The 22715-nt window shown below is 40.9% G+C and overlaps 1 protein-coding gene across 5 annotated transcripts in view; it reads right to left on the bottom strand.

Moving 5' to 3' along the window:
* ZBTB20 (zinc finger and BTB domain containing 20) overlaps positions 1-22715 on the bottom strand; it is a 474904-nt gene that overhangs the window by 424917 nt on the left and 27272 nt on the right. For 2 of the 5 annotated variants that reach the window (XM_058419425.1, XM_040056378.2), the window contains exon 1: positions 20931-21215. The exons of the other annotated variants lie outside the window; for them this stretch is intronic. The gene's annotated coding sequence lies outside the window, so the exon portion shown is untranslated. Of the gene's footprint in view, positions 1-20930; positions 21216-22715 lie in introns of those variants that run through there. 5 annotated transcript variants of the gene reach the window in all.

The following is a 22715-nucleotide window of genomic DNA, read 5'->3' on the forward strand; positions in this document are numbered from 1 at the left end:
CCTTTCCACTAGCCTGATGCCAGCAACAAGTCTCACCAAAGTAGCAGCAGAAAATTAAAAATCAAAATTGGTCATTGCTCACTATCAGGGAAAGAAAAATGAATAAAAGGTACAAAATTTCTTTAAAGCATCAGCAAAGGTAGAGTGCTGGAAATCAATTGTACCAGGGCACAATTTTGTTTTTTTAACAAAAACTTGACGTATTTGTTAACACATTCATCAAGACTGCGCTACTGTATTAAGAGAGCAGAAAATCGAAAAAGCGGGCCTCAATTCCATTTACTTTCAATGTTTTCAAACTCTTCCAAAAGCAAGGAAGTTTCTTGGTACCAACACACCGGCAATGACATCTCCCAGTTCTGTGATGAACCCCGAGTGTGCACAGGTGGAGGCATGTCTGTACTGCTCCTTCTTTCCCTTCATAACAGACCTCTCCACCCTGTCACCTTCCCATCCCTCTAATGCAGATTCTGCTTACACCAGCCATCTACACAAACCACTGTCCACGCCCTTCTGCCATGGCTAATCCCACTGGTCCCTGCTTCATTCCCTCCCCGCCTTCCTCACCCCACAAAACCCCCTCCTCTTACCCCTATCCCACTCCCTGCTCTGTTCCCCACTGCCCTGGGTCTCCTCCCATGTCTTGAGGAGAAATTGCAGATCCTGCCAGGGTCAGTGTCTTGGCAGCAGCTCCTGGGGCGGAGCAGGCTGGGTTACCACCGTGGAGAGAACCAAGCTACAACCTGCCACATTACCTGCCTTGAGCACTTTTCAGAAGTTCAGGGCAAATACCTGAGGAAGAATGTTTATCATGTGGTCAGATAAGAATCTTGGCAGCAGGGCTGGGAGCTTCTAGCTTTTTGAGTGGTTCAAATGTCTCAATGGATTGCTCCAGCCTGTGGAAAATATCCTGAAAGAACATTGCAGAGAAATGATTTCCCAAGTCAGACTTCATAGCTTTTTGCCTGCCTAGAAGACAGGCACCTCAGCTGTCCCAATGTATAAGACTTCACACAGCAGTTTGTGTTACCTGGGCTGTCACTCCAGACAAAATGCCTGCTGGCAGACAGATCTCCCTGAGCTCAGGACTCCACGTGGAGGCATAAAACCCTGCAGACACTGCTAAGCACCGCGGTGTCTGATTCCCAGGATCACACACAGAAGACACAGCTGGCCAGCAGGGTGGTCTGATCCATCTCAAATACGGAGACCCGGAGCAGAAGAGATGCTGCTGGGCTGCTTTTGCCAAGACATGGATTGCACACTGCAGGGCTGAGAGGTGTAATGCAGAGAGCGACCCTATAGGCAAGTCCCAAACCTCACAGATCTGAAAGGCCTTCACGTAAAAGAACACACAGGCTCTTCCCATTGATTAAAGTCCACCTACTTGACAGAGAATTATAAAATAACAATAATATCTTAAAGAGATATAAATACATAGTATCTATTGCCTCAGGAGACACAGGACATTTGCAATTCTTTCTGAATAACAAATACAGGCATAGGTTTTAAGGCCTGTTCCTACTAATGTGGTGGCAGAACCATTTGGAGAATGAGAAAAAGATTAAGTCTTAACATTTTTTGAAGAAATCGAACCATTACTCAAACTCATTATTCAAACACTTCTTATACATTCAGACTTTTTCCAAATGCACTTCTAGTAAACGCAGGCGTAAGTGTAGGAGTAAGCACACGTATAAACTACTCTGTGTATTTCTGTAATGACTGTAGCTAACCCTGAAGCCACTGAAAATCTGCTAATGACAAGACACACATCCACAATATAACAAAACTGAAATACCAGGAAGCAAATCCATGCCACAGTGATTCATGTTTCTGACTCTGTTTAGTTGCTCCGCGCTGTCTGCTTTTACATTACTTGAAACCTCAAATATCCAAACAGCTTTCCCAATATCCACATATAAAACTTCAGAAAAATGAAGCCATTTCCTTTCATGTGTGAATCAACCTGTAGATTGCATAATATCTAGTGCAAATTAACAGTGAGACGAAGAGCTTATTAAAAATAAACAAACAAAAAATCTCTCTCATATGGAAAAGCATGAATATCCATTACTAAGTCAAACAGAACTCAAACTGATTGAAAACCTACATTGTTCAAAGATTGGCCAAATTTGCCATGACAGACTAAGGCAGGAACTTCCTCCATGGCTAGTTTTTCCAGAGTTTTCATGAGAAGGCTTTCCTTACCTAGCTCAAAAGTGTTTGTTTCTTTCAGAAGCTGAGGTGACCAAAGCATTCACACAACTTGATTTATTTAACAGTTCCTGCCTTCCTACAGATAGCCATACTTGTTACTTTCATGTAAATATCACATTCTGCAATTAAACAACTTCTTAAAACAAATTTTTTGGCAGAAATATCAGGTCATTTATTGGGAATTTCTAAGCTCACTAGACCAAAGAGCCTTCTGGACAACTATTATCTAAAATTGTTCTTCTAAATGCATATGCCAGTAGAAGTTCTTTGCATCCAGCAGCTTCAGCAGGTGCTTCTGGGCATTAAAAACTTCAGTAGAAAAGTGGCTACTTATTTAGAAACATAAATACAGAACTGGGCAAGTAGGATGAGATAATTAGTTCTTTCAGAGCTTAAGTCTTGACAGTTTTGGGATGTACGTTTTCATATGAAAAAAGCTCAGAGCAGTTAGCACACGTGAACAAAGACCCCCTCTTTGATGCTAGTAGGGGACTATCTCCAATGAAGCTTTCAAATTGATTACTTTCTGTACTAGCCCGATCGAACTAGAACCTACAGATATTTTCAAAATCCATCCTTGTGCAGAGGGCTTTCACCGTGCAAATCCAGTGTTGTCTACTATGGAGATTTTATCAACCAACTCACAATTATTCATTAATTATGAAATTTATGAATTAGCACTTTAACCTTATATATGTACTTAGGAACAAAGTCAAATTAAACAGCTGTATTACAAGTAAAGTTGGCAAATGTACTCTAAAAGACTCTTCAGAGCACAATCTCAACATACAATTATGAGCCTCTGTTTTCACACTGTGCATAGGCCTCTTTAAGACAGAATAAGTTTCTCCCAAAGAGCTTGTCATTACTATGCTCCCACCAGATTCTGTTCTGCCATCACAACCAAACCAACCCATCCCAAAACCCTCTCTCTCATCTTTGAACTACACCAGAGTACTCAAATATAAGTGAAGCAGAAACAGAACTTGTGAATACACTTGCTTTTCTTGTAAAAATTCTATAATTTTCACTGCAAATACACAGTATCTCTAACTTTGGTGTGTTTTATATTGGATTTTTTAATGTACAAGCTGGCTGTAACAGAAAACCATCCTCAGTATCTGTGGACCCTTCAAGAGCTGCACAGGAAAACAGCGGTGTCCAAGGAGAGGGAGGGCAATCAGTACTGCTCTGTCAACAACAGTGCAATAGTTGGCATTATGCTATTTCCCTCAAAGCAAACAAAGTATTGGGATTTGTTTTGTTTTGAATCCCCAGTACAGAATTAATTGCTTGGGACAGTTTATCTATCTCTTAAGCCAAGCCTGCATGGGGACATTGAGAATGTTAAGGCAAATCAACTAAAGGTTTGACACCAACGTGCACACATTTAATTGTCTTGAAGCTGTGAGTAGATGCTCTAATTCAACAGCAAAGCTCCCTGTAGCTTCTTATTCAGTTAAACTAGATTGGTCTAAGACTAATTTACTCCTGAATTAAAGCAGTCCCCCCAGGACTCAGCACAACTCATTTTTGCATACTAACTTCATGCACTTAACCAATTTGCCTCAGCTCTTCTGGAGTTCCCCAAGCCTTATGGAGTTTTTGGCCCACAGCTGAAGGGAGCTTGGCTACTTCATCTCTCATGCTGGGAACACCAAACTGAGTGTTTTCCTCAAAATTTTACTTCTAGAACACAGAAAAAACCACCCAAATTTAGAGGGAAATTCCTTGCATTGCTTAGCTGCTTCCTGCTCCAAGGTGACAATTCATTGGAGTTTATAATTACCTTGCTCCTCTACTCTCAGTCGTCAACTTTGTGGAAGACAGCTTTTGGAAACTGTCACGTTCACACATACACACACACACACACACACACACACACACACACACCCCACCACCACCACCACCACCACCACCAAGGAAATGGGCAATGAAAATAATGCAGGCGGACACTAATTCCAAAGTGGGATTTGAACTGCCACATCATCTTCTTTAGAGGCTTCAAATTGCATCGAAGCCAAAATCTACTGATACTGGTTTTGTTCCTCATGATTTGGAAATGGCAATCATATCACCATGTTCTACTCCTTCTCATCACAAGCACTGCTGTGGTACCTCAGCACTCTCCGGAAATGAATCATATCCCATAATTCAATACTAATTCAGTTCAATACCAGTCCTAAACTGGGGTTGATATTTCTCAAAATATTCTAATAAAATTACCTATAGAAATGATTGATTATTTTTAGAACCAACTAGTTGCTTCCTTACTGCGAGACCTCAGACTGCCATTTTATTTAGGTCAAAATGTAAAGCACTTCTCAGACTATGAGAATTTAGGAGAGGTAAAGGTGTCCTCCTTCCATCCAGGGTCATTAATACTCACCTGGATGGTGGCAGTAGCTGGGGAATGCTTTGTTTTGGCCTTATGCATGGATGTGCAGGTTTCAGTGATGCTTTGAGAGTACCCACACAGGCACACTTGTGCATACACTCGTGCAGACAATATCCCAAGGTACCTCACAAAAGTAAGTTCACTGACTGAGCTATCAGAGTGATGAGCTACTGTTAGAGGCCCGACTGTACAGCAGCTAGCTGAAAGGAGTGTTTAGAGGAATAAACAAATACACATAATGCCTGCTGTTTCCCTTCCCCCAAATAAATTCATTCATTATAAACGAACAACATCATCTTTAGAGACTTCAGTCAAAGCTGCATTTACTGACACTGGTTTCTGTTCAGCACAATTTGGAAAGTGCAGTCTTATCACCATGCTTGAACATTGCTCAGCATAACCGCTGTTGTGGGAACCCCAGCACTTTCTGGAAATGAACCATATTCCATGGATTCAGTCACAGATCTAACACCTTAAAACACCACTCAAGCCAGGCACCACCAGAATCCGGTGGGTAGTAGGCAACGTGGGATGCACTGGAACGTGGACTCTTCAAATTTGCATTTTCTATCCTAGATGTTCATAAAACAAAGTATCTAACCTCTCAGTGTCAATTAAAAAAAAAAAAAAAATCCCAAAGGGATTCATAACAAAAACAAGTATGCAAATGGCAGTGAAGCCCTCCGGACAATCATTTCATTGATTTGCTGGAGAGAAGGACCCCTAGTGTCCAGCTGGATTTTGGCCAGTCTGGGGTCTGGCGACTACACGGCATCCGGGATGTAAAAAACATCCTAGCTTGTAAAATATTTCCTGCAAACACTTTCCCATCCCTCTTATTTGGAAAATGACTGATGAAAGAAAGAAAAAAAAAAAAAATACAGTTCTGCTTTCCTAAACTAATTATTTCAAAATATAATCAAGGTATCACGTGATCACCTGGACTCTGAGGATTCATCATTACTGATGAACAGGAATGTGCCTTGGCACAATAGTTTCAGTGGTTGATTATGCACTGCAGACACCTATAGATAAACATCTCTATTTGTAAAAAACGAGCCCTGTCTCTGAGAGCAGTTGCTGATGAGCCTTTAAAAGCAGCATCAAAAAATGTAATGCTAGAAGGATGAGGCTGCCCAGCCCTGTCATGTAGTAGCTTTGCTTTCTAAAGGGAAAAAAAAAAAAAATCTACACGATTCCTTATGATCAGGGGTTTACCCATTGATTTGGATAATCATTCAAATGGCTAAACAGACCTCTAATTTGAAAATAAAAACCGATTGATGCAATCACAAACAAGTTCTGAAATCGTGATTTATAAAAAAGAGAGGAAATCTTGTTCTAAGCCAAAACACACACACAGTTACCTTTTTCTAATCAGAGCATTCATTTCTCCTCATTATGATCTCACAAGCACATTAAAATCTTATTAACATTAATTACTTCTGAGCATCTATGCATGAGCAGCGACAGGCTTGCGTGCGCGCGTGTGTGTATGTGTGTGTGTCTCTGGATCATATCTACATTTATATACCTTGCTGCACTTTGCTTATAAAACATGTGAAAATATTGCTGCTAACACCAATTAGCTAATTTCACACACACAGATAGTAAGCTGCTGTCTCGCTGCACAGCTTATTATAGACCAGCAGACAGATGGACAGACAAACAGACGCAAAAAGCATCACGGCTCCTCCTAAATGCAAGATCTAAACTGCCTGGCACCCCCAGGAGTTTCATTCTCGTAAGTCTGAGGGAACAAAATGACAAAAATAATAATAATAAAAAAAAAAAAATAAAAAGAATAGGAGCAGCCAAATATCCCATTTTCTACACAGATGGGTTCAGTGATGAAGTGATAGAGACAAAGAAAAAACTGGCAGGCAGACAAGCAGCAGGCGCACAGAGAGATAGACAGAGACAGATAAACAAAGCATATTCATACATGTGAATTTGGGCTAAGCTACATTAACTTCAGCCCACCAACAAGGTAAGGAAAGAAATGGCAGAGGCAGGAGTTACCATAAGAGTGACTTCACAAGCAAAGCCCTGTCACTTTACAGAAGTGTTTACAGATTCTATTTACCCGGAGCACACTAAATGCAGTGGTGCTGCTGGTGAACCGAAAACTCCAGAACACAGGAATCTACGCACCACTATGGAACTGCACCTTCCTCTCCTTCCCCACCCTTTGTTTCCATCTAATTTAGATTCACCTCTGTCCTACTTCTAAATCTCATCCTCCTGAACCCTTCTCTCTGCCAGGCTGTTAAGATACAAACAACATCAGAATCTCTCATCGTGCCAAAGCCATGTTTATCCATCACTGGGGAATCAGCCTCTCAACTGGGTCCTTTGCAGAACCCAGGAGGAAACTTGCTGGTCATTTTACTCTCTACCCAAATGTCCATCTCTGCTCATCTGCAACCCTGAAAAGAACTGCAACCCCAAAATGAAATTACAACTTTCATTGACATCAGTAGGATACAAGGTTTAGAACTGTCAAAATTTGCCTTTCAGCCCTACTATCCTGTCTTCCATTTGTCTATTTTTCCACTGATGACATCATCAGGCAAACCACTATAAGGAGGGAAATGATTAAAGCGAAGGAAGATGGTTTCTTTATTGGGAAATTTTTTGAAATTAACATATCTTAATTTCTCATGGTAATGTACGTTTTTGTATTTTCCACTCGCTCCTCTCAGATCAAGAGAAGATATATGTGGCAATAATTACTGTGTTATCCCCAGCCTTTTTTACCTAAAGGTTTCAGAGCATTTCACAAGCTGCTCATGAAACTTCAAGGCATGCAGCAGGTTCTCCCATTACTCTAGTTCACTGCTAGGGAACAGAAGAGCAGAGGTGAAGTACTCAGACCAGTACAAAAGTCTACAGCAGACACAAAACATCTTCTTATTTACATCTTTCATATCTTCTCTTCTTGCACAAGCCACATCTAAGGTCATTAAAAATTGTACCTGAATTAAAAAAAAAAAAAGTAAATTCAGTATCTGAAGATTGTACTCAGGATCCTTGGTTTGTACTTATCTCACTCATGACCTTCTCCTAATCTCCTAATGCTGCTTATCCAGAAGAACCTACTCCCATACAAATCCAGCCCAGCTGCTGAGAAAACTTCCATGAATTCAGTCAAACAAGTTTGGGGTACATTGGATGTATTCCAAACATCCAGACATCCAACTATGGTGCATTCTCAGTAAACCCAGTGATTCCGAGAAGCTTTGGAGCTCCTGAGCACGGGCATTATTACAGTTGTCTTGCACACGAGTGGTGAGCTTGGTGCACCTTGCCCGAATTCTGCCCAACTCCGTTTTACAGCACACACACAGCAGATCTGATTACACTGCAGAGCAGGAACCATGGCATATGGCCCCTTCTGCCACAAGGAGCGGGTTCCTGACCCGCTGAGGCAGAAAATAAGGAAGCAAATTGAACACCACTCCTCGGTGGTGTGTTCGCCACTCCGTTTGCTCGGCTTACTGTGCTTCTTTTGTTAAGGTGAAATATACAGGCGTTCAGAGTAAGGATATAGAAAAGTAAAAGCTTCATAAAATAAACAAAGAGCAATAAAGATTTGAAGCTTTACAGCTTTATGCATATGACAAAGTAGGCTTTTTCCTGCATATTTCCTAAAAAATGGAGTATAGACCATTAAAGTCTCTCTCAAATCATGCAGAATTACTTCCTCTGAGAGAAAGCAAGATTTTCTCTGACAAGGCAAGGAGCCTCAACACTTCTGGTTAAGAGAGGTCCACCCAGAAGTTCAGCTCATTTGCTCAGGTTTCCCAGAAAGTCTGGAGAAATCCGTGGCCTGTCCTTCTTCCAGATTCCAAACTCTCCACTGTGTTCTCACCAATCTTTAGGCACATTGAAACTTAGGAAAACAGGACAGCCAAGCAGAATTTCCCCCTAAAGACATCAGTGATCCCTAAAGACATCAGTGACAACAAAAACCAAGGAAGGACCACACAAAGATGTGAGTTCAATAAAACGGTTAAGAAGTAAGTATCCTCTAGATTTGCTGACTTAATGCCTACATAGTTGTTGACTCTTTAACCCATCTTTCCCCCAAACCCATACAGATACACAGGGGTTCACGACACCCAGAAGGAAAAGTGGTGTGTCCTATAAAGCACTGCTTTGGCATTTTTGAAGACCACGTACATCCTCATTAAGTGTGGCAAACGTTGTACCTCAGTAAGTTAAAAACCAAATCCAGAAACTGATTTATTAAAGTAAATGCATAACACTGAAAGTGCCTAATGACAGAAAAAAACTGGCAGTTTTTATTACCACAGCAACATGTAGAGGCAACTGTGCAGTAGGGAATCTTTGTAGAATATCCCTGTGTCTGGATTTTGCATGTAAAATGGGCACAAGTGTCCTAAAGACTAAGAGGACTCAAATACAATTGACTTGAGGATCTCCCAAAGGATAAGTGCTTATCAGCAGAATGAATCTGAGAGACCATTCAGTCTAAAAACCAGGTCACATATATGTGAAAGGGGAAAGACCACTGCTTAGGGGATGCAGAAGGGGGAAGATATTTACTGCCTTTCCTGTACAAAGAAGCATGACCTGCCTTTCTCAGGTGGGAATTATCCCAGTAAACCTGGTCTCCATCTCTCTATTCATCTGCTTTGTGAACCTTACTGTCTTGTGTCTGCCAAAAGTTCCAGCAGGCTGAGACAGTATGAGAGTACTTAAGAGGAGCACTTGGCATCCCGGCCAGCCTTGAGATCCAAACCCCTTTGCGTCCTTTCGGAGGTTAATAAGAAGAGGTTTTACTGACTCCATCCCGGCTCTTACGAGCTTCTTGGGGATTATCGAAATTGGAAATTGCATATGAAAAAGCTGGTTCATCCAGTTTTTAGGAGGGACATTCATCCAATTTGCCTTTTGACCCCTGAAATTTGAGACATGCCTGAAGAGGGTTCTTTGTTATAGTCTCACAGATATATCCAGTGATGGTGAGTCCATATGTCTCTGATAAAGGCAAAACCTTATTGTGCATTCCAGCTTCCTCTTTTGTAAACATACTACACTAGATGAATTTGGCTTTCAAAGAAGAAAGTATTAATTGTGCTGGCTAATAAAACTTTCTGTTGCTGTCCTTCCAATCTGGTCTTCTAAGCACCAACAGACATTAAAACTGGCTCCTGGGAAGTGAAAAAATATCAGAAAGTGGTACAAACCCAAAACTTGTTTGCATGTTTTCAAGAACTGAGATCTCAAGATCTTGAGAATCTCATTCTCGAGCAACAAAAAGTTAAATACAGCTATTCCTTGTACAGCTTTCAGGCTGAATATACAAGCAACTCAGTTCCTCCCACTGTTCATTCTCTGAGAGGTGCCTCAGCAGCAACACACCTGTGCTCTGCCCAGATCCAGCACTTGCAGGCTCCCATAGGCTCCCACAGGCTTTGTCCCCACTGACAAGTTTAAACGGACAAGGAACAATCCTCTTTAAATGCTTGTGCCCAAGGAAACCTTAGGGGCTGTTTTCTTCTCTCCACATTGCAGTTCTCAGACGTTAACGGCCGCTGCACACGGAGCAGACACACACACAAGAAGCTCAGAACAACATAACTATCTGAAGACACGTTTGTCTTTACATGTGGTAGGGAGCTCCTGTCTTCCCCTGGTGACTGTTTAATGCATCAAGCAACACCACGGTGCATCTCAGCCAGATATAACTTTGCCCTTTGATAGTTAAATTCTGCTTTTAAAGGCTTTGTTGACGTGTCGGTATATTAAATATATTTGGCCTCAATATTCAGTTACTGTAGAGTCTTTTATCCCATTTTGGAAGTAGAAATAAGACTAATGGCAAAGAAGTCGCATATGTGTTACAATACCACAATGGTATTAAAAAAAAAAAAAAAAAAAAAAAGAAGAATCCTAACAGTCTTTAATAGCCAAGAATCATCTGAGCTTCCTTTGTCCATGGAACATGGTCTTTACTTTTCCAACTCCCATCTGCATGTACAATACACTGAGGAAGGAAGAAAGAAAGGCCTCACTTCCTTCTTCTCTCTGTGCCTCGATTGTTTCTGATTAAAAAATGGAAATAATAATGTTGATTCAGCTACTGAAATTAGGCAAAACTAAATTAGCTACTTTCATGAAACACTGTAAGATATTTGAATAAGTTTCCTCAGAAATGCAAAGTGCTGTTTACGCATATCAGCAGCTATCTATGGCTAAACTGTCCTAGAACCTTTTGTGAGCATTCTCTCCTCCTGCTGAACTCAGCTGGCAACTGTTCTTTGTTTTGAAGGACATGTGTAACTCCTTTATCTAAAAAAGTCTGGGAAAGACTTAAACAGAACTGGCACCTCACCTTTTTGATTAATGGGAACGAAGCAAACCGAAACAACAACAACAAAAAGAAATCACACAGGGTCTCAGGATTAAACCTTTGCAGATGAGAGAAAAAGGCATCGTTTTGGATGCTAAATTCTTTGCTGCCTTTGCCTGAGCACTCTGAGAATAATCACCAATATCTCATAAAAGCAAGCCTTTTCATCAACTCCATAAGCTGAGATTTCAAGGAGAGATCTGGGAAGAATCTTATTAATACACCTATGTATGCTGCCACAAGGGAGACAGTATCTAACACAGCAGAAATGAGGTCAAATGCAGCAGCATTGTCCTAAAGAAAACTGTCTCCTGGTCACAAATCACTTGTGGAGTACCATGCATCATCTTTACTGCTTTAGACATATGCTAGCTGCAGCCAGTAGCGAGAAATACAAAGCTAAATTCAGCTCTTGGTTCAAGGTTGGGTCTTCTCAATTACATGGAATTGGTCCACTTTTATAAAAATGTAACATAGGGCAAAATACGACCCATAAACATTTTAACAGATACACAGGCATTCAGAAATTTCATGTGGAACCTCTTTTAAACCCCAAACCACAATCCTCTGAAGATGATTATTGTATGATGATTATTCCAGCTCACTACTCATAAGGAAAAAGGAAAGGGCTGTGGCCTCATCCCACCCCTCTCTAGTCCTACTCATACAGAACACTGTTGCTAAAATTTTCTCTCTTGCCAGTGGGACTAAGTTAGCCCCTCTTTTTACTTGAAGTTCAGACTTTTTGTCCTCATTTTCTTTGAACAGCTCTGCCCCCTGCCTGCGTCTCAGCTTTCATTTCTTCTAGCTGCTCACATTCTTCACAAACCTCTTTCCTAAATGCTCCATTTGTATCTTACGGCACTGAAGACAATGTTCCACAGTAACATTACTCCAGATTCTAATAACTCTTTAAAACAGCCTACAGTCTATCAAACTGTGTTCCTGCACCAGCAGACTTCACCAAGAAACTCCAGAAAAGTTCATTTTAGCTCGCTTCCTTTTTGCTTTTCAACCTTTTTTTTACCTTCTTTAGGATCTGCAAAAGATATGGAATGAAAATTAGATAAATTCTAGGCAGCAGAATAAATTATCACAGGGCTGGATATGGATGTGATCTAGACAAGAGGGTTCTCACTCTAGCACAGAGACAGTTTTAACTGAGATAGGTCAATTATTAATAGGAGACTGGTCAAGACAACCTAGGGCTGAATGCTGTGAAATCACATGGCTCAAAACACATGCTAAATTCATCTGAGATCCAGCATAATAGAGCCTGCATGAGCAGGGCAGAACTGTTTTAATGCCATCCAAACTATCTAAGGAAACACTAGTTCCTAACCTCCAGGAGGTTAAAAAAAAAACAAACAAACAAACAAAAAAAAAAAAAAAAAAAAAAAAAAAAAAAAAAAAAAAACCACCCCCCACACCTTTCCAAAAACAAAACAAAAAAACAGCCAAAACCCAAACTCCAAGACTTCAGGTGTCAGTTCTAGTCTGACATGCCAGAGAAAGACCACAAATATTCAAGAATTTCAAGGGGAGGCTAAAGGAAAGCCATTAGAGTAAAGAAAGAAGTTGCAACACACTTCAGGGTGATGACAGGGCACAAACTCAAGAGGGAAGGATAAAACTTGCTAGTACAGCTATAACTAACTTGCCTATCTGCTTTCAGAAACTGATAAACATCACTATCTCTATCCTGAAGACAGGTAACTGAGACACTAGGAAATGAAGTGACACTAGGAAATGAAGGTTGAAAACAACACAGAAAACTAGAAACAGACTGTGAATCCTGCTTTCCTAATGCACAGCTTATCCTCACCAGCACCTTTCATACAGTAGTGACTGCACTGCAATCCGATTAAAACTTCTGATACTGCACTATGGTTTTGTGCTGAGAAAAATAAGATCCCTGTAAACACACTGGGGAAAAAAAACCATTCGTCTACCAAAGTATGAAGAAAGGCTTGGAATAGGATCTAGTCCCCTGTAAAAAGGGACTCAGAGACTAGTAGAAAAAGCAAGTTAATTCAAGAATCCAGAAATGACCAATACTAGGGAAAAATAACTGAGCTTCCTCTTGTCCGACACAAAGTTGTGCATAGCTGACTGTACTGCAAAAGCACAACTGGCTTTTAACCTCATTCACGAGCAGCTGCTTTCACAGCAGTCAAATGTTTCAGGATGAGCCTGACTGACTTGGTGGATAAATGATTCGAGGTTGGTATAGCTCAGAAGGAACCAGCTCATTTAGGATATGTCGCCATCTTAAAAACACTTTTTTTTTTTTTAATCCAATTGGAGCAAGCTTTGAAGCTTTCCAAACTTGGCCATAGCTTGGAGAGGAAAATAAAAGCAGCATTTTCATGAAATGCTGGAAATTACAAAACAGGGTTTGGACTTCAAACGGTCCGCCAGGACAAGCTGGGCCTTCGCCGGGAACTCATGTCACCTCTAATCACTTGTATTAGTTCAGCAGCAGCAAAAGGTGCCAGATTGGTAGCCCCAGGCGCTGCGCTCTCTATTTATCCCCAGAGCAGGTACAGCAGGATGGCAGGCTATCACAGAGATGCCAAGCCCTGCTACAATTCCTCCCATCCAGGGACCTGGAGAGAGGAGGGTGATGAGGTCTCAGTGCTGTGACTGCCCACACGGGGGCCAGTGCCCTGCACTACGTTTCCGATGGATGGGATCCCAAACTGCTGGGCCTGTGAAAGGGAAAAAAAGGAGCATCAGCCTACAAGTATCCTCCGAGACGGTGAGATGGAAGGACCAGGGATTCTTTTCTTTGCACTACATTCTAGAAGTCTCAAAATGAATGAATACTTGAGAGAGCGACGAGGCCAGAGAGAGTCAACGTACTGAGTACAAATGAGATTTATACGTGGCTTGAGTCACTCCAGACAATTAGCTACCCACCAGGCTGTTTGGTTTATTGTCCCTACTGGATAAAGATTTAATAAGCAGTCACCTAGATGGGAAACATGAGACTTGCAGAAAGGAAACTTTTCATTACTCTACACGGAAAACTTGAGCCCAGTCCTGCACCAGCTCTGCACAGCTGATTCCCACTGGCGTGTCAACGGCTGCAAGATGAAGCTCTTTTTCATGACAGTCCACATAGGTGGAAAATATGGGAAACACAGGACCATCTTTTATTGAATAATTACTATGTCAGAAATCTTCCATACATGCCAAATATTCTATGGAAATTAATACAGCTTTATTCAGTTTTTTTGTCCCCGGTACTCCATCTTACCCAGGACATTTTTCCATAGCATAAAAGCACAAAATGCTGCATTTTAAAAACTTATCTGCTGGGGAAATATGCTGTGTAGGGAACATATTAAACAATTCAGTCTATGTTTGGAAAAGAAATACAGATTCATCACAGTGAGGAAGGATGTTCAAGAGTATCCTGAAAAAACAGCCGGTATTCAAGCCAAAGGACAGGATGAAGTGGGCACAACGGTATAAAGCTTACAGGCAGATTTAACTGACAGAGACAGAAAGAACTGGAAGCTGCCAAAGCCCAAGCTACATTAGGGCTTCTTCAGATACTACTAACCACTAAAACTGAAACTAAAAGCATCAATGAGGACATTAGATAAAACCCCTTCAGGTGGGAAAAACCCTAGAAGCAGCCACAGCAAACAGAAAATACAAACTTTGGGAAATCATAGAAAAAGGAACACCTATCAAACGTAAGACTGGGGGAAAAAAGGCTGAATTACAGATTGAACATTTCATGACCTCTCAGCAGTCATGCCTGGTATCCAAGGCTTTAAAACCCTTCACCAGAAGACTTTTTTTGCTGTTACTACCGCTCGTTGCAAGAGAGCTCAAAGCCATTCATTTGGCACAATTTTCCCAGAGGGTGTGGCCCGGTCTCCTGGGAATAGCATTTGTTAGTTTTAGAGAACCAGCAGAGGGAGCACATCAGCAATTAAACATGGTTTTCTTGTGTTTGTGCCTAAACAATGAGATTTTTTGGTTGGGTTTTTTGTTGTTGTTTTGTTTTTATTCTCAGCATTCCACTGTCACTAAAGCCTGTGACTCACTTAGCTCTCAGATTGCCGGGAGTCTAGGAGCCAGAGCCATGAAGAATAGCAGACTCCACATCCAACCCACATAAAACAACAGTGGACACAAGCTTTTACCTAGTTGTCTTTCTTCACTTTCTACCCATGTCAACCTCCGTCTTACACATTCCTGACATCCTGCCCATGAAATCTTGTACTGCCACATGACAACTGCTTTCACATTCCTGCACTGTGACCACTAACTTTCTAGTCAGAAAGAAGGGCATATGGATCTCTAGGGAGGAAATAGAAATCAATAATTAACTTTCAGTCAGCTGAAAGGACAACTCTGAAGTCCACAACACAACTCTCCCCATCCTACTTTTGTATCCTCAAGGGATTCATCACACAGCTATTGATGATCTTAGAAGTAAGATATTAGAAAACATATCTTTTAGCCATGAAGGAATGAAGAAGGAAAATCAGTAATTCTCATGCTGTTGTATTTACCTCCGAATCAAATGACACGCTATACTTACTTGCATTTTCAGCTCTACCACAACCCCAAGATAAATTCACTCTGAAAGGGTAACATTAAGAGGTCATCTATGGGTGCAGCTTACAGAACGGCACCATGTCTGTCCTGCAAAGGATTTCCCATGGGTGCTCTGCAGAGGGTTGGAAGCACTGCCTGTTCACGTTTCCTCTCTTCTTTGCTCTAGCTACCAACTGGTTTTAATTCAGACTTTCCTAACCACTGGTTTGATAGTAGCTCAAAGAATCAGGAAGATCCTATGGGTTCTGGTTCACCTTTGGTAATGTCATTTACACTTGTGCAAACCGGACATAAAATATTGCCAAGTGACCTGTGTCCACCCACTGCAGAGAAGCACAAGGAAAGAACTACGACAGGGGGTACTGAAGAAGGAAGTCCTACAGGCACTGCCAATGTTTGATTAGGTAGGACTAGTTTGTCTTAAGAGTCCCTGCTCGCCATGAAAGATCTTGAGGAGCAGTACCTGAGAACAGCAAGTACAGCACAAGCTGCAAATCCGCCCGCCATGTGGCTGGCAAGACAGGCTGTCACCGATGTGAAGAGGCCATTCTTGGCATGAAAGGATTTCAGCCTTTGTTCTGGAATAGTCCATGGCCTTCCCTCCCATAGTGCCATCTCGTGCCAACTCATCCAGCAGGTCGCTTGTGTGGGAGGTGAACATCTGGCCCCTCAAACAGTCTGGGACCCTCCACAATCATTTCCCCAAAGCCAACAGCCAGTTGTCAGAAGAACAGTGGGTTTTTTTCCTTTAAAGACAGCTTTATCCCATTAGCCCAATTTCCCATTCCTGTGTTCTATCTACTTCAAGACAGAGTCTCCCCTTCCTCCCTGCACATGGTAAAAACTGAACTTCTTTCCTCTTGCAAACCTCGGGGATGTGTAGCGACCTGCCCCGCAGCACGGGCAGCCAGCAGCTATGGAAGAGGAGGTGGCCCGTGGCCCTTGTGCCTCTGGTGACCATTTTACAAGACCCATCTGCAAACAGAGCACCCAGACAGCGCTGGGTGGTCAAAATGTCGTCATCGCACACGATGGTGCTGGAGGATTAAGTAAAAAAGTGTAAGAAAACATGAAAGACATAAGCAGTAGTCGATCTGAAATGCTCCTATTAGAGGAGAATTGGATCAGTGCCGTAGAACTAATAATAGAACTGAATATTAACTTTTATAGTAAATACTAAGCAAGCATATAGTCAACAGTATCAAAGGAAAAACCACCTGGAGAAAAGCATTTGCCTTTACTTCCTCCTCACGGAAAGTTTCATACATCTGTGAAAATCTCTTCAAGTTAAAACGGTACAGCTCTTACAAAAGTATCTCAGAATTTGGTGTATGGTCAAACACTACTTTTCACCAAAACTGGCATAGATAGATTATCAGAAAGCCAAGTTGTTTTTCACCGTTGATACTGTTTGTTTACTTTCTAAAATTTTCTTGGACCAAACTAACAAGAACAGCGAAGTCCATTTCACTGTGATTTGCCATCATTTTCCCTCTGCACCACGGTGTGAATGTCAGACCCTTCAGAGGGAACAAGTTATTCTTTAACAGTAACTATTTACAGTGCATTGTTTCAATTAAAAAAAAAAAAAGACTTCTATAAAGGTTTTGGATTTTCTAAAAGTTTTCTTAAGAAGAAAAAAATCTAAGTAACTTGAACTAAAATTTCAATTTTTAAATTTCCATTAACATTTATGAATGTCTTTCAGCAGAAGCTCTTTACCATACAGATCACAGTTTAAAGAAGTCCTATAAAAACAGACTGGAGTGAAACCAACTGAAATCTACGAGGCCTCAGCATGCCATCAATTTCTAAACAGAACTTCCATTCAAATTATTCTGCTTAAAACCTCATATGGTCTGCAAAAATGAGCAAGGTTTTCTTGAAACGATTTAAATAACAATTTACCTAAGACTGTAATCTCTTTTGTATAGGATTTGTAAGCCATCCCACAGAATTCTCTAGCAGGGGACACTATTCCCTATTTACATCAAAGTTTTATATAAATAATATTACAATTTTCTTTTAATATTCTGCAGCTGTTTTCCCTTATGAATAAGCTGGGCCTATGGAGAAAATGTGAAAATAGGAAAACTGTGAGTAATATTTATAATAATGATATATTCAACTCAGGAAATTGCTACAACTGTCTTTATCAAAATAAACAAGATAGATATTTTTTCCCCCTTTAAGAGAAAAGCAAAATCCTCCACTATTAAAAATAATTTGACTTGGTATTTATTTGGTATTTAGATTTGACTGTCTTATAACCCATTTTTTGGTCCTGTTGCAAAAAGAAACAACAAAACACCAAAACCCCAGCAGAAAAACATACACACGAAAACCCCAGCAGCAGTGCTTCTCGTCTCCCAGGAGTGAGAGCGGCACATACACACGCCATTCAGCCCAAAATTGCTCTAGCTACAGGGCATGGCAAGGCATGAAATAACTGCTCCAGAGCACTTCCTCGTGTGGGTGTGTTAGATAACTGTCTGCTCCAACACTAAAATAAAGCACAGGGTGACCCAATGAGCAGCGCCAGCGCTGCCCTGCACAGCTGCCCAGGCTGCGCTGCCCCGTGCCACCAAACCCCCTGGACAACAGGTCTGGCATGCCCCGAGTGCCAGCTACATCACCGTATGCTGGATTTAAGTTTACTTGGGCATACTTTACCCTTTGCTGCTGCATCCAGATTGCAAATGGACTTTGTGCTATTGAAAGAGCTAAGATTTCTTTTTTTTTTTTTTTTTTTTTTTTTTTTTTTTTTTTTTTTTTTTTTTTTGATAGAATATAGTTGGGGTTGAAGGAAAATTACATCTTCCTAGTGAAAAAGGTTTTACTATTAGAAAGAAATCTTACCGGATAATGACTAATGTTTCCCCTACTGTGACTCTCTTTCTCTGCTTGAATTCCTCTTGCCTGGAGTTTTCATAAAATCAAGAGGTATCTTGTAATCATTTTTAAAGTTTTTCAAAAATGTTCAGATGAGTCTGGGCTTCTGCTAAAAGTACATGCCAGAGTCCTGAGGGCAGGTCCATGTGCTCTCCTACAAAAAACCCGTGCTGTTGAGGAACATACACCTGCACTGGTGCGGGAGAAAATGACAGGTGCCTGAAAACCCCTCACCCATCCCACGAGGAGGATGGCTGCAAATACTCCTGCTGCCTCACTCCAGGCTAACCACCATCTAGAGGCATCAGCAAATCCACCTTTAAGACCCTTACATTTTTTTTGGCATAACTTCAGCATCCCCTCTACGACCAATCTGAGTTTCGAAGCCTGAGATTCAAGCTTTTGGAGAGGAAGAAATACCTTGCTACAGTTAACAGGTCATTTAGAGCAACAAACACATTTAAAGTCTATCAACAAATTAGTAATTTAGAAGTTTGAATAAAAATCAGTAAGAAAAAAATTAGTAAACAATAAATGTCACTCCCCAGCTAAGAGACGAGCCACCCAATTTTGGCACACTGATATATAAAACCTTGAAAAGTTTCACTCACATTCTGGAAAAGCTGCTAATAAAATGGAGCAAGTAGTTTCTGTAGTTACAGTGCCAGTGAATAGATCTGCTGCTTTGGATTTCAATTAACTTAGTTTGTTCAGCGAGGAGGCACTTCTGTAGAAATGGGGACTCGTAAGTTAAAGGACAGCTAAAAAAAACCACCAAACAACAGCAAAAAAAAAACCTGTTGGCAGCAAAAGTTCTTTCTGGCTGTAAAATAATGGATTTTTAAGAAATATTTCAAAGGATCTGAAGGTTTTGGAGAATCTCCTAGGCAGCCTCAGGTGGGTTAGGAATATTGCATTATGGACTTCTTTGTGCTAAAAGGAAGGCCTAATGCATGTTTTTAAGAAGTCTGCCTCTTGCTATTAAATAAATAATTTTCTGTTAAAAAAAGGTGATTGTTACTGTTCAGAGATCTCCACTGATGAGCGTCCATTTTATATAATTACTTAGGAGTCTCCAGAACATTTTATGTAACTCACTTCCACTATCCTTTTTTTTTTTTTTTTTTTTTTTTACCAGTAGAGTAGCAGTTTTACTCTCCAACAGAAATGACAAGAGCTCAGATAAAAAAACCAGTTCAAATGGATCCGTTTAAGCAGTCTTTAGAACCCATGATAAATCTGGGCTCCAAAAACTCGACAATGCTAAATGGGCTATGAAATGCATCACAAATCCCTCCCCAGGAGAAAAAAAAAAAAAAAAAAAAAAAAAAATCAATTCAGAGAAAAGCTTCAATGTTTGAAAATACAAATAAGAAGCACATTTGTGGAATGAAAAACGGTAAATAAATAGTTACTCTTTCTGGACAAAATGGCTCGATAGATTTCATAATTTGCCACCACTGTAAAAAATATCTATTCCCTTCCCCCCTCCCTTCCCCGTCAGTACACACGGAAACACAAGCATAACCATGCATAAAGTGGGAGGGTGGGGGGCAGCCAAGGATACAAACTCCCTCTTAGAAAGTTTGAATTCTTATTAACCCAGTGATGCCTCCATAATGTTACATTAGACCAGCAACATAAAAGTTAGAATATACGTCTCCTTTCTTCCTAGCAAAGGAAACTGCAAAAACACTAATAATGAAAGATAGATGTTAAAAATATCCAGGAGGAAAAAGTACACGTACAATAACCAAAATTAACCCCCTCTGCCCCCACACGAAAACAGATAAACAGCAAAATCTCTGAATAAAAATCCTGTCAGGAAGAGTGGAACCTGCTTTCTCTTTTTAATTTTTTTTTTGTTTTGTTTTGTTTTATTTACTGTATGCCAAGCATGGACTTTAAACTTACAGTGTGCATATATATAAAAAACAAAGAACAAGAATCACCGTTAACCCTGGTCACCGGCATTACAGTTAAAAGTCATTGGCAAATACTAATAATCCCCCATTTAGCAGTAAATAAGGAGAACATGATATATGGACAGACAGATGGAACTGCATAAACAGAAAAGAAAAAGCAGAGAGACCCACAAACATACGGACAGAGCTGTTTTAAAAAAGTGAAAGATATTGATTTACTTGGAACTACTGTTGGAAAACAAACGTGTTTGTTTCCTTCATGATTTAAAAAAAAAAAAAAAAGTAATTAAAGTGAATCATAAGGGGGCACACCCTTAAATAAGTCGGGGGGGGGGGGGACATTTGTAGAGGGTAAGGCCTTCTATAGATGTTCCGAATTTAAAGCTAGCAAATAGGTCTGGCAAACTTACATCTCTAAATTAAAAATCGAGGGGGGGCGGGGGAGGAGGGGGGAGGAAATAAAGAACTGCTGGTGGTTTAAGGAGAGTAGAGGCTTTATTCTTTTATGTTTTATAAAAGTTGACTGGCCTACCTTGTTCCCCAGTCCTCAGTTTGTCTCCTCATAGTCGCTGTCTCCCTGGAAGTACAGTGTGAGTGGTAATGACTGCCTGCCTCCCTAATGAGTCCATTTTCCTGCTCTTGATGTTGTGTATATACACACACTGCAACCTACCTTACAAACCACAGAGACGGGAAAGGGAGAGCGAGCGAGAGAGAGCGAGCGAGAGCGAGCGAGAGTGCGAGAGACAGGCAGAGCGAGAGAGGGAGAGAGAGAAAGGCGCACACAGACAAAGCCCTCCTACCAGACAGCAGACAACCCTCCTTCCCCGAGCTAGCAAAATACAACTCGGCTAATGCAGCAACAGGTTCAATACCGCCAGGCTCAGGCAGCGCGGCGAAGGTAGACGGGGCTCGGCAGCGCTGCTGGCAAATAAACACTTGGGTGCCGGCTGGCTCCACCTTTCTTATTTATGTTACGGGCTGTTGGAACGCATTGTTTCAGGCAGTCCATACGATTATCATAAATACATTTTTTTGTGCGTATTAGCGCGAAGCGCCGGAACGTATCAGCCATTCTGCTCCGTAACCTTATAGCTCTAACACATGCGGGGAAGGTGTAAACATATCTCTTTTGACAGGCAGACTACACAAAGCCCACTGATGATTTTAAAGTCATGAGATCTTTCAAGAAAGACGCTCCTGAAGATAGGTTTCCCCAGACAATAGGGGAGCGGGGAAAATTGATCTTGATGAGGAAGAAGTCTTCCTAAGAGACTGCTCGGTAAACAATTGGAAAGAGAGGGCTATTCTCCCCAGCATTCCCTCCTTTCAAAAATATATATATTGGGAAGCTTCTACCCCTACAGCTATAATAATGCGCTGTGCTTATGTCTGAACAGGTGCAATGCATATAGTACATGGTGTTACAAGGACAGAAATAAATCTCTCAAGTAAAAAAAAAAAAAAAAAAAAAAAAAAAATCCCAGTTGCAAACAGGCCAAGGTTATTTAAAATACAGGTCTAATCTGAAGAATGTTCTCCTCACTCCCTATATATTTTTTGCTGGGGGGAGGAGAGGGGATGGACGGGTGGTGGAAGGCGCGAAGGAGAGGCAAAGATAGGAGAAACAATACGTGTAACCAGTTACTATATTTTTATTTTTACAATATTCTGTCACATCTGAAGAAGATGTATGCTGCTTCTAAAATAATTTTCACTCAGCCCTGCTTCCCATCACACGTAAACTTATGCTGGCACAAAAATCTGTTTATTTTAATGACAACTACAGACACGTCAAAGTGGGAAGACCAGGGAAAAAACATTTTGCACCTGTATTTCATCCTTGGCAAAGGTTCTCCAAGAACATTATCCATAGAATATTTTTTAGATGGAAATACTAGGTAAAAAAAAAAAAAAAAAGGGGGTGGGGGGGATATTCCCAAGGTTATGCTGTAAATCAGTAGAAAAACAGATGAGAACTCAAATCTCCTGAAGCAAAACAGACTTTTCCTGGAGTAACTCATACCCACCTAAAAGTTAAGTGTCCTGTCTAAGCCAGTTGTGTAGGCTCCCTCTATTGTCAGTGGAGAGACAGGCACCTCCCAAAAGCAATTCATCCCAGCTTTCTCTGTCTCCCCACCCTAAAGAGGGAGCCTACACAACTAGATTAGGCTAAGCAGCTAGCTTGTAGTTGGCTAATTTAAGTAAAATGAATCTCACTTTTGATCTAAAGCTCTATTAGAACATCCTGCTTCCAAAACCACATTTTTATTATCACATTTATTATTAGGCAATATATGCCTAAATTGTAGTGATG

This window comes from Hirundo rustica, chromosome 2 (assembly GCF_015227805.2).
Source record: "Hirundo rustica isolate bHirRus1 chromosome 2, bHirRus1.pri.v3, whole genome shotgun sequence".
Lineage (NCBI taxonomy): Eukaryota > Metazoa > Chordata > Aves > Passeriformes > Hirundinidae > Hirundo > Hirundo rustica.